This window comes from Aegilops tauschii, chromosome 2 (assembly GCF_002575655.3).
Source record: "Aegilops tauschii subsp. strangulata cultivar AL8/78 chromosome 2, Aet v6.0, whole genome shotgun sequence".
NCBI lineage: Eukaryota > Viridiplantae > Streptophyta > Magnoliopsida > Poales > Poaceae > Aegilops > Aegilops tauschii.
The window spans coordinates 559,418,517-559,426,906 of record NC_053036.3 but is presented as its reverse complement, the minus strand read 5'-3'; the positions used below and the strand labels follow the sequence as shown (position 1 = coordinate 559,426,906).

Below are 8,390 nucleotides of genomic sequence, written 5' to 3'. Positions count from 1 at the left end.
TGGAAATGCCATGATAGGTGGGTATGGTGGCTGTTTTGAGGAAGATATATGGTGGGTGTATGATACCGACGAAAGGTGCGCGGTATTAGAGAGGCTAGCAATGGTGGAAGGGTGAGAGTGTGTATAATTCATGGACTCAACATTAGTCATAAAGAACTCATATACTTGTTGCAAAAATCTATTAGTTATCAAAACAAAGTATTACGCGCATGCTCCTAGGGGGATAGATTGGTAGGAAAAGACCATCGCTCGTCCCTGACCGCCACTCATAAGGAAGACAATCAATAAATAAATCATGCTCCGACTTCATCACATAACGGTTCACCATACGTGCATGCTACGGGAATCACAAACTTTAGAACAAGTATTTCTCAAATTCAAAACTACTTAACTAGAATGACTCTAATATCACCATCTTCATATCTCAAAACAATTATCAAGTATCAAACTTCTCATAGTATTCAATGCACTCTATATGATAGTTTTTATTGTATCCCTCTTGGATATTCATTACTTCTAGGACCAAAGTTTCAACCAAATAAAATTACCATGCTGTTCTAAAGGACTCTCAAAATAATATAAGTGAAGTATGAGAGATCAATAATTTCTATAAAATAAAACCACCACCGTGCTCTAAAAGATATAAGTGAAGCACTAGAGCAAAAACTATATAGCTCAAAAGATATAAGTGAAGCACATAGAGTATTTTAATAAATTCCAAATCATGTGTGTCTATCTCAAAAGGTGTGTACAGCAAGGATGATTGTGGTAAACTAAAAAGCAAAGACTCAAATCATACAAGACGCTCCAAGCAAAACACATATCATGAGGTGAATAAAAATGTAGCCCCAAGTAAAGTTACCGATAGACGAAGACGAAAGAGGGGGTGCCTTTCGGGGCATCCCCAAGCTTAGGCTTTTGGTTGTCCTTGAATTTTACCTTGGGGTGCCTTGGGAATCCCCAAGCTTAGACTCTTGCCAATCCTTGTTCCATAATCCATCAAATCTTTACCCAAAACTTGAAAACTTCACAACACAAAACTTAACAAAAAATCTCGTGAGCTCCGTTAGCGAAAGAAAACAAAACACCACTTCAAGGTACTGTAATGAACTCATTCTTTATTTATATTGGTGTTAAACCCACTGTATTCCAACTTCTCTATGGTTTATAAACTCTTTTACTAGCCATAGATTCATCAAAATAAGCAAACAACACACGAAAAACAGAATCTGTCAAAAACAGAACAGTCTGTAGTAATCTGTACCTAACGCAAACTTATGGAACTCAGAAACATCTACAAAAATAGGACGGCCTAGATAATTTGTTTATTGATCTACTGCAATTGGAATCAGTATTTTATCACGTTCTGGTGGTTTTAAACAATCGTTTTCGTGAACAGAAAGTTTCTGGAATTTTCAGCAAGATCAAATAACTATCATCCAAGAAGATCCTATAGGTTTCACTTGGCACAAACACTAATTAAAACATAAAAACACATCTAACCAGAGGCTAGATCAAAGATTTATTACTAAATAGAAATAAAAATCAAGAAAATTAAAATAAAATTGGGTTGCCTTCCAACAAGCGCTATCATTTAACGCCCCTAGCTAGGCATAAAAGCAAGGATAGATCTAGGTATTGCCATCTTTGGTAGGCAATCCATAATTGGCTCTCATAATAGATTCATAAGGTAATTTAATCTTCTTTCTAGGAAAGTGTTCCATGCCTTTCCTTAACGGAAATTGGAATCTAATATTCCCTTCCTTCATATCAATAATTGCACCAATCATTCTAAGAAAAGGTCTACCAAGAATAATAGGACATGAAGGATTGCAATCTATATCAAGAACAATAAAATCTACGGGCACATAGTTCCTATTTGCAACAATAAGAACATCATTAATTCTTCCCATAGGTTTCTTGATAGTGGAATCCGCAAGATGCAAGTTTAAAGAACAATCATCAAAATCACGGAAATCTAGCAAATCACACAAAGTTTTTGGAATCGTGGAAACACTAGCACCCAATTCACACAAAGCATAGCATTCATGATTTTTAATTTTAATTTTAATTGTAGGTTCCCACTCATCATAAAGTTTTCTAGGGATAGAAACTTCCAACTCAAGTTTTTCTTCGTAAGATTGCATCAAAGCATCAACGATATGTTTAGTAAAGGCTTTATTTTAACTATAAGCATGAGGAGAATTTAGCACAGATTGCAACAAGGAAATACAATCTATCAAAGAGAAATTATCACAATTAAGTTCTTTGAAATCCAAAATAGTGGGTTCATTTCTATCAAAGTTTTAACCTCTTCAATCCCACTTTTACCAACTTTTGCATCAACATCTAAAAACTCCGAATTATTGGGACGCCTTTTAACTAAAGTTGACTCATCCCCAGTCCCATCATTATCAAGGTTCATATTGCAAAACAAAGATTTAATAGGAGACACATTAATAACTTTTAGATCTTCATCTTTATTCTCATAAAAATTAGAAGAACACGCCTTCACAAAGCAATCTTTCTTAGCACGCATCCTAGCGGTTCTTTCTTTGCACTCATCAATGGAAATTCTCATGGATTTGAGAGACTCAATTATATCATGCTTAGGTGGAATAGATCTAAGTTTCAAAGAATCAACATCAAGAGAAATTCTATCCACGTTCCTAGCCAATTCATCAACCTTAAGCAATTTTTCTTCAAGCAAAGCATTGAAATTATTTTGTGAATTCATAAATTCTTTAACACTAGTGTCAAAATCAGAGGGCATCTTATTAAAATTTCCATAAGAGTTGTTGTAGGAATTACCATAATTATTAGAGGAATTACTAGGGAACGGCCTAGGATTAAAGTTTCCTTTATACATGTTGTTACCAAAATTATTCCTACCAACAAAATTCACATCCATAGATTCATTATTATTCTCAATCAAAGTAGACAAAGGCATATCTTAGGATCAGAAGAAACACTCTTATTAGTAAACAATTTCATAAGTTCATCCATCTTTCCACTCAAAACATTAATTTCTTCTATCGCATGCACTTTTTTACTAGTAGATCTTTCAGTGTGCCATTGATAATAATTAACCATAATATTATCTAGGAGTTTAGTAGCTTCTCCTAAAGTGATTTCCATAAAAGTGCCTCCCGCGGCCGAATCTAAAAGGTTTCTAGAAGCAAAATTCAATCCGGCATAATTTTTTTGTATAATCATCCACAAATTCAAACCATGAGTAGGGCAATTACGTATCATTAATTTCATCCTCTCCCAAGCTTGTGCAACATGTTCATGATCAAGTTGCTTAAAATTCATAATATCGTTTCTAAGAGATCGAGATGATCTTAGCGGGAGGAAAATACTTAGAGATAAAAGCATCTTTGCACTTATTCCAAGAATCAATACTATTTTTAGGCAAAGATGAAAACCAAGTTTTAGCACGATCTCTAAGAGAAAACGGAAATAGCTTCAATTTAACAATATCATTGTCCACATCTTTCTTCTTTTGCATATCGCACAAATCAACAAAGCTATTTAGATGAGTAGCGGTATCTTCACTAGGAAGGCCGGCGAATTGATCTTTCATGACAAGATTCAGCAAAGCAGCATTAATTTCACAAGATTCAGCATCGGTAAGAGGAGCAATCGGAGTGCTAAGAAAATCATTGTTTTGGTATTGGCAAAGTCACACAATTTAGTATTGTCTTAAGCCATCGTGACAAACAAGCAAACAAGAAGCAAGCGAAAAAGAGGCGAACGGAAAGAGAGGGCGAATAAAATGGCAAGGGTGAAGTGGGGGAGAGGAAAACGAGAGGCAACGGCGCCAGAAATCCTTCTTGCTACCTCTTGAGCACTGCGTTGGTTTTTCCTTGAAGAGGAAAGGGTGATGCAGTAAAGTAGCATAAGTATTTCTCTCAGTTTTTGAGAACCAAGGTATCAATCCAGTAGGAGACCATGCTCAAGTCCCACGCACCTACATAAACAAATAAGAACCTTGCAACCAATGCGATAAAGGGGTTGTCAATCCCTTCATGGCCATTTGCAAAAGTGAGATCTGATAGAGATGATAAGATAATATTTTTGATATTTTTATGATAAAGACTAAAAGTAAAGAAAGCAAAATAAACGACGCAAGAAATAACTTGTTGACGGAAGATTAATATGATGGAAAATAGACCCGGGGGCCATAGGTTTCACTAGTGGCTTCTCTCAAGATAGTATAAGTATTACGGTGGGTGAACAAATTACTGTCGAGCAATTGATAGAATTGAGCATAGTTAGAGCATCTCCAACGGCCGCACAAAAATCTCGCGCCCAATAAAAGTTATAGCGCGCCACTATAGCACTTTTAATGCGTCGGGACCAACATTGCTTTAGCAGACGCACAAAGACGCGCGCCAAAAAGCAGACAGTGCAATTTGTGAAGCGCGCCCAATCCGGAGCCCAAAATATGCTGCGCGCGATAGCGTTTTTCAGCGCGCGCCCAAAAACTTTTAGCGCTACAACATCTGCTGGAGCTGCTCCGCGCCCAAAAAAACAAAATTTTAGTGCGCGGAGCTCTTTTTGGGCGCCTGTTGGAGATGCTCTTATGAGAATATCTAGGTATGATCATGTATATAGGCATCACGTCCGTGACAAGTAGACCGACTCCTGCCTGCATCTACTACTATTACTCCACACATCGACAGCTATCCAGCATGCATCTAGAGTATTATGTCTATAAGAACAGAGTAACGCTTTAAGCAAGATGATATGATGTAGAGGGATAAACCCATGCAATATGATATAAACCCAATCTTTTTATCCTCGATGGCAACAATACAATACGTGTCTTTCCCCTACTGTCACTGGGATCGAGCACCGCAAGATTGAACCCAAAACTAAGCACTTCTCCCATTGCAAGAAAGATCAATCTAGTAGGCCAAACCGAACTGATAATTCGAAGAGACTTGCAAAGATAATCAATCATACATAAAAGAATTCAGAGGAGATTCAAATATTGTTCATAGATAATCTTGATCATAAACCCACAATTCATCAGATCTCGACAAACACACCGCAAAAGAAGATTACATCGAATAGATCTCCAAGAGAATCGAGGAGAACTTTGTATTGAGATCCAAAGAGAGAGAAGAAGCCATCTAGCTAATAACTATGGACCCGAAGGTCTGAGGTAAACTACTCACACATCATCGGAGAGGCTATGGTGTTGATGTAGAAGCCCTTCGTGATCAATGCCCCCTCCGGCGGAGCGCCGGAAAAGGCCCAAGATGGGATCTCACGGGTACAGAAGATTGCGGCGGTGGAAATAGGGTTTTGGCTCCGTATCTGATGTTTCCAGGGTACGTAGGTATATATAGAAGGAAGAAGTAGGTCGGTGGAGCTACGAGGGGCCCACGAGGGTGGAGGGCGCGCCCAGGGGGTAGGCGCGCCCCCTGCCTCGTGGCCTCCTCGTTGATTGCTTGACGTCCACTCAAAGTCCTCTGGATCACGTTTGTTCAGAAAATCACGTTCCCGAAGGTTTCATTCCATTTGGACTCCGTTTGATATTCCTTTCCTTCGAAACACTGAAATAGGCAAAAAAACGGCAATTTGGGCTGAGCCTTCGGTTAATAGGTTAGTCCCCAAAATAATATAAAAATGTATAATAAAGCCTATTAAACATCCAAAAGAGAATATATAATAGCATGGAGCAATACAAAATTATAGATACGTTGGAGACGTATCAACCTTCAATTTGTATAATTACCGAGAGTTTGACAATCTACATACTTTAATTATGCTGGCGATTATCACTTACATAGGCATATTATAAATCTAAGAATTTCAGAATTATTGCACAAAGTGCAAATATCACAATCACGGGATACTTTGCAGTGCAATATATTTGACCAAGTTACAAAAGATGAATTATATTTTGCACAATCTCATAATGTATCAAAAGCACAACAAGAGTTGCATCCAAATAACATTAAATATTAATGATTCATCAAAAGAAAAAAAAAAGAGGAAATAGTGACTACATAATTTTACAAAAACATCAAACACCATCAAGTCTCCAGCTTGAGAACTTCAGTTGGTTGAATCACATGGAGAAATATGTTCTACTCTTTGGCCTCATATTACGTTCACCACCATAGATATCGCTCCCATCGTTGCGACTACCTCCAACATTGCTTCCCATTCTCTACAAGTTATCAAACTTTTTGTGAGAAACATGAAGACAGTGATCATAAGAAGGGATAACCAATTGAAATAATCTGGAGATGGCAAGACAAGTCAGACAAATATGCAAACGAAAATATAGCGCTGTAAGGAGGAAGAGTGGACAACAGTACTGCCAATCTACTTAGATTTTGACAAACAGATTCACACAGAACATATAAGTTATAGTCTGACACCACAACACCAGCAGATTATAATCTGGACACTTATTAACTATTTGACTAGTGTAACTTCTTCCAAGCAAAATAAGACAAGTAACTCTTCCAATCTGATATGAAATTTGGGACAAGAAAAGAAGAAAGTACATATGAAACAAGAAAAGAAGAAAGTATAGACAAGAAAGCTGAAGCAAGCACTGCACCAATCCTATCTTTCGCTGCGCATGCAGGAGTAATGAACCATAGACAAATCAGTAACCTGAAGAATACTGAAGTGGCACCCTTCGTCAAAAGCCATCGGTTAATCTTAGGCAATGGCACCCTTGCCTGCATGTATACATTGATAAGTGAAGACTTCCTAATTGTTGTATGGTTTCAAGACAAACTAGAAGAGGTACTTCCTGCACATCAGTCTCCATCCGCAAGTTAAAAGACCAAGTACAAAGGAATTGGAACATATCCAGTTTGCATGAAGTAACTGGAACAATGAGACATGGTTTTTCAACTGATGCAAGTCTGGCAACAAATCTAGATGCCATTAGATATTGCATTGATTTTTTTGTGCATTCCAAATGAAAAAAACAAGAAATTGCTACTATAGATGACCTGCTAGAATAAAAGAACCAACATTTTCTAATGGAGGGCGTACATAATGTGCATCTATGAACCACTAAAATATTCAAATAATCCATTGGCTCGTCTAGCATTTGGCAAAAATTACACTGATGCGCGAAAACTACTCTGCTAGTACACTTGATAATAATTTGGACCAATTATATCTGATAGAAATTCACACCAAGATACATGTACAGAGCTGATGCTTCAAACTAAACTCCCACGATTCAGTACTCAAGACAGTACGTAGAATGCTGGATTTGTTCACTAAATTGGCAAGAGATGTTATCATTCATATACATCTACCTACATCAAACGTCAATGGTATCAATCGCTGCAAATACAAAGTAACTTAGTCCATCTAGTGCTGCTTTGCACTGCAAATACAAAGTAATTTAGTCCATCTAGTGGTGCTTTACACTGCAAAACTGCAGTGGACCAAAAAAAGATTAGGACGCAACAATGGGTTTTTGATTCTGAAATCGCCTTCTGGTGCGGCTCTGCTGCAGCGACGGAAAAAACGCAGGTCCGCACCGGCCACGTGTCGAGCAGATGACGACGCCGACTTGTCTATCCGATAAAGCAAAAGAAAAGGAAAAAGGTCGTACCATTAAAATGCAGAGATGCAGAGAACCTTGCCCACAACCTTCCTCATCAGCCTCCTGCAGAGATCCTTGCAACAGATGAGGAATAGAGTCTCAAGGTATACCTCCACATCGTCGCAGTCGTAGACCGATGCCCGCTGCTTCTTGGACCAGCGATCTGAGAGCTTGGCGGTGAAGAACTCGCTCTGCGCAATGAATATTTGGCAGTACAAGCAGAACGTGAGGGAGAGACCGTCGTTGGAGCTCAATCTGAGGCGCACGTCAGAGGAGTCGAGGATAGAGGGGAGTGGCGGCGCTCAGAGGTGGGGAATCGAGTGCAGAGACTGATATCAGGGTAGGCGGTCAAAAGAAGAGAGGGTGCAGGGGATCCAGTAAGGATTTTTCGGGAGCGGCTGGAGGACTAGCGTAGGAAAGCAACGCCGATGGGCGAGAGGAGCGGCGGTGGTGGCGGCAGGTGGACGCACGGGCGGATCTGGGGAGCTGGCGTCGGGAGGGTTGAGGCCTGATGGGGGAGTGGCCGGATAAGAGCATCTCCAGCCCCAAAAAGAGCGGCCTGGGGTGAGCCGGGGATAAACTCGGCCCTGGGGGCGATTCGGCACCCAGCCGTCCCCCCATGTTGCTCCCAGGCGTCGAATTTAGCCCAGCTTTCGGTCCAAAAACGGCTCGATATTTGCGTGAATCGGCCCATATTTGATGCGGTTCGGCGTGTTTCAGCGTGAATTTTCACATACAAATAGAAATCAATTAGTTCGTCACATAGTTCGGCGTGTTTCAGCGTTCGGCGTGT

The 8,390-nt window shown here is 39.5% G+C and overlaps 1 long non-coding RNA gene across 1 annotated transcript; it reads right to left on the bottom strand.

Annotated features, from left to right (window-relative positions):
• Positions 1-5,886: 5,886 nt before the first annotated feature.
• Positions 5,887-8,147, bottom strand: LOC120973718 (uncharacterized). Its single transcript, XR_005769058.3, has 3 exons — positions 7,607-8,147; positions 6,643-6,710; positions 5,887-6,187 (listed from the first exon to the last, which is right to left on the bottom strand). It is a non-coding gene; the product is annotated as an uncharacterized lncRNA (long non-coding RNA).
• Between the last annotated feature and the right edge of the window lie 243 nt (positions 8,148-8,390).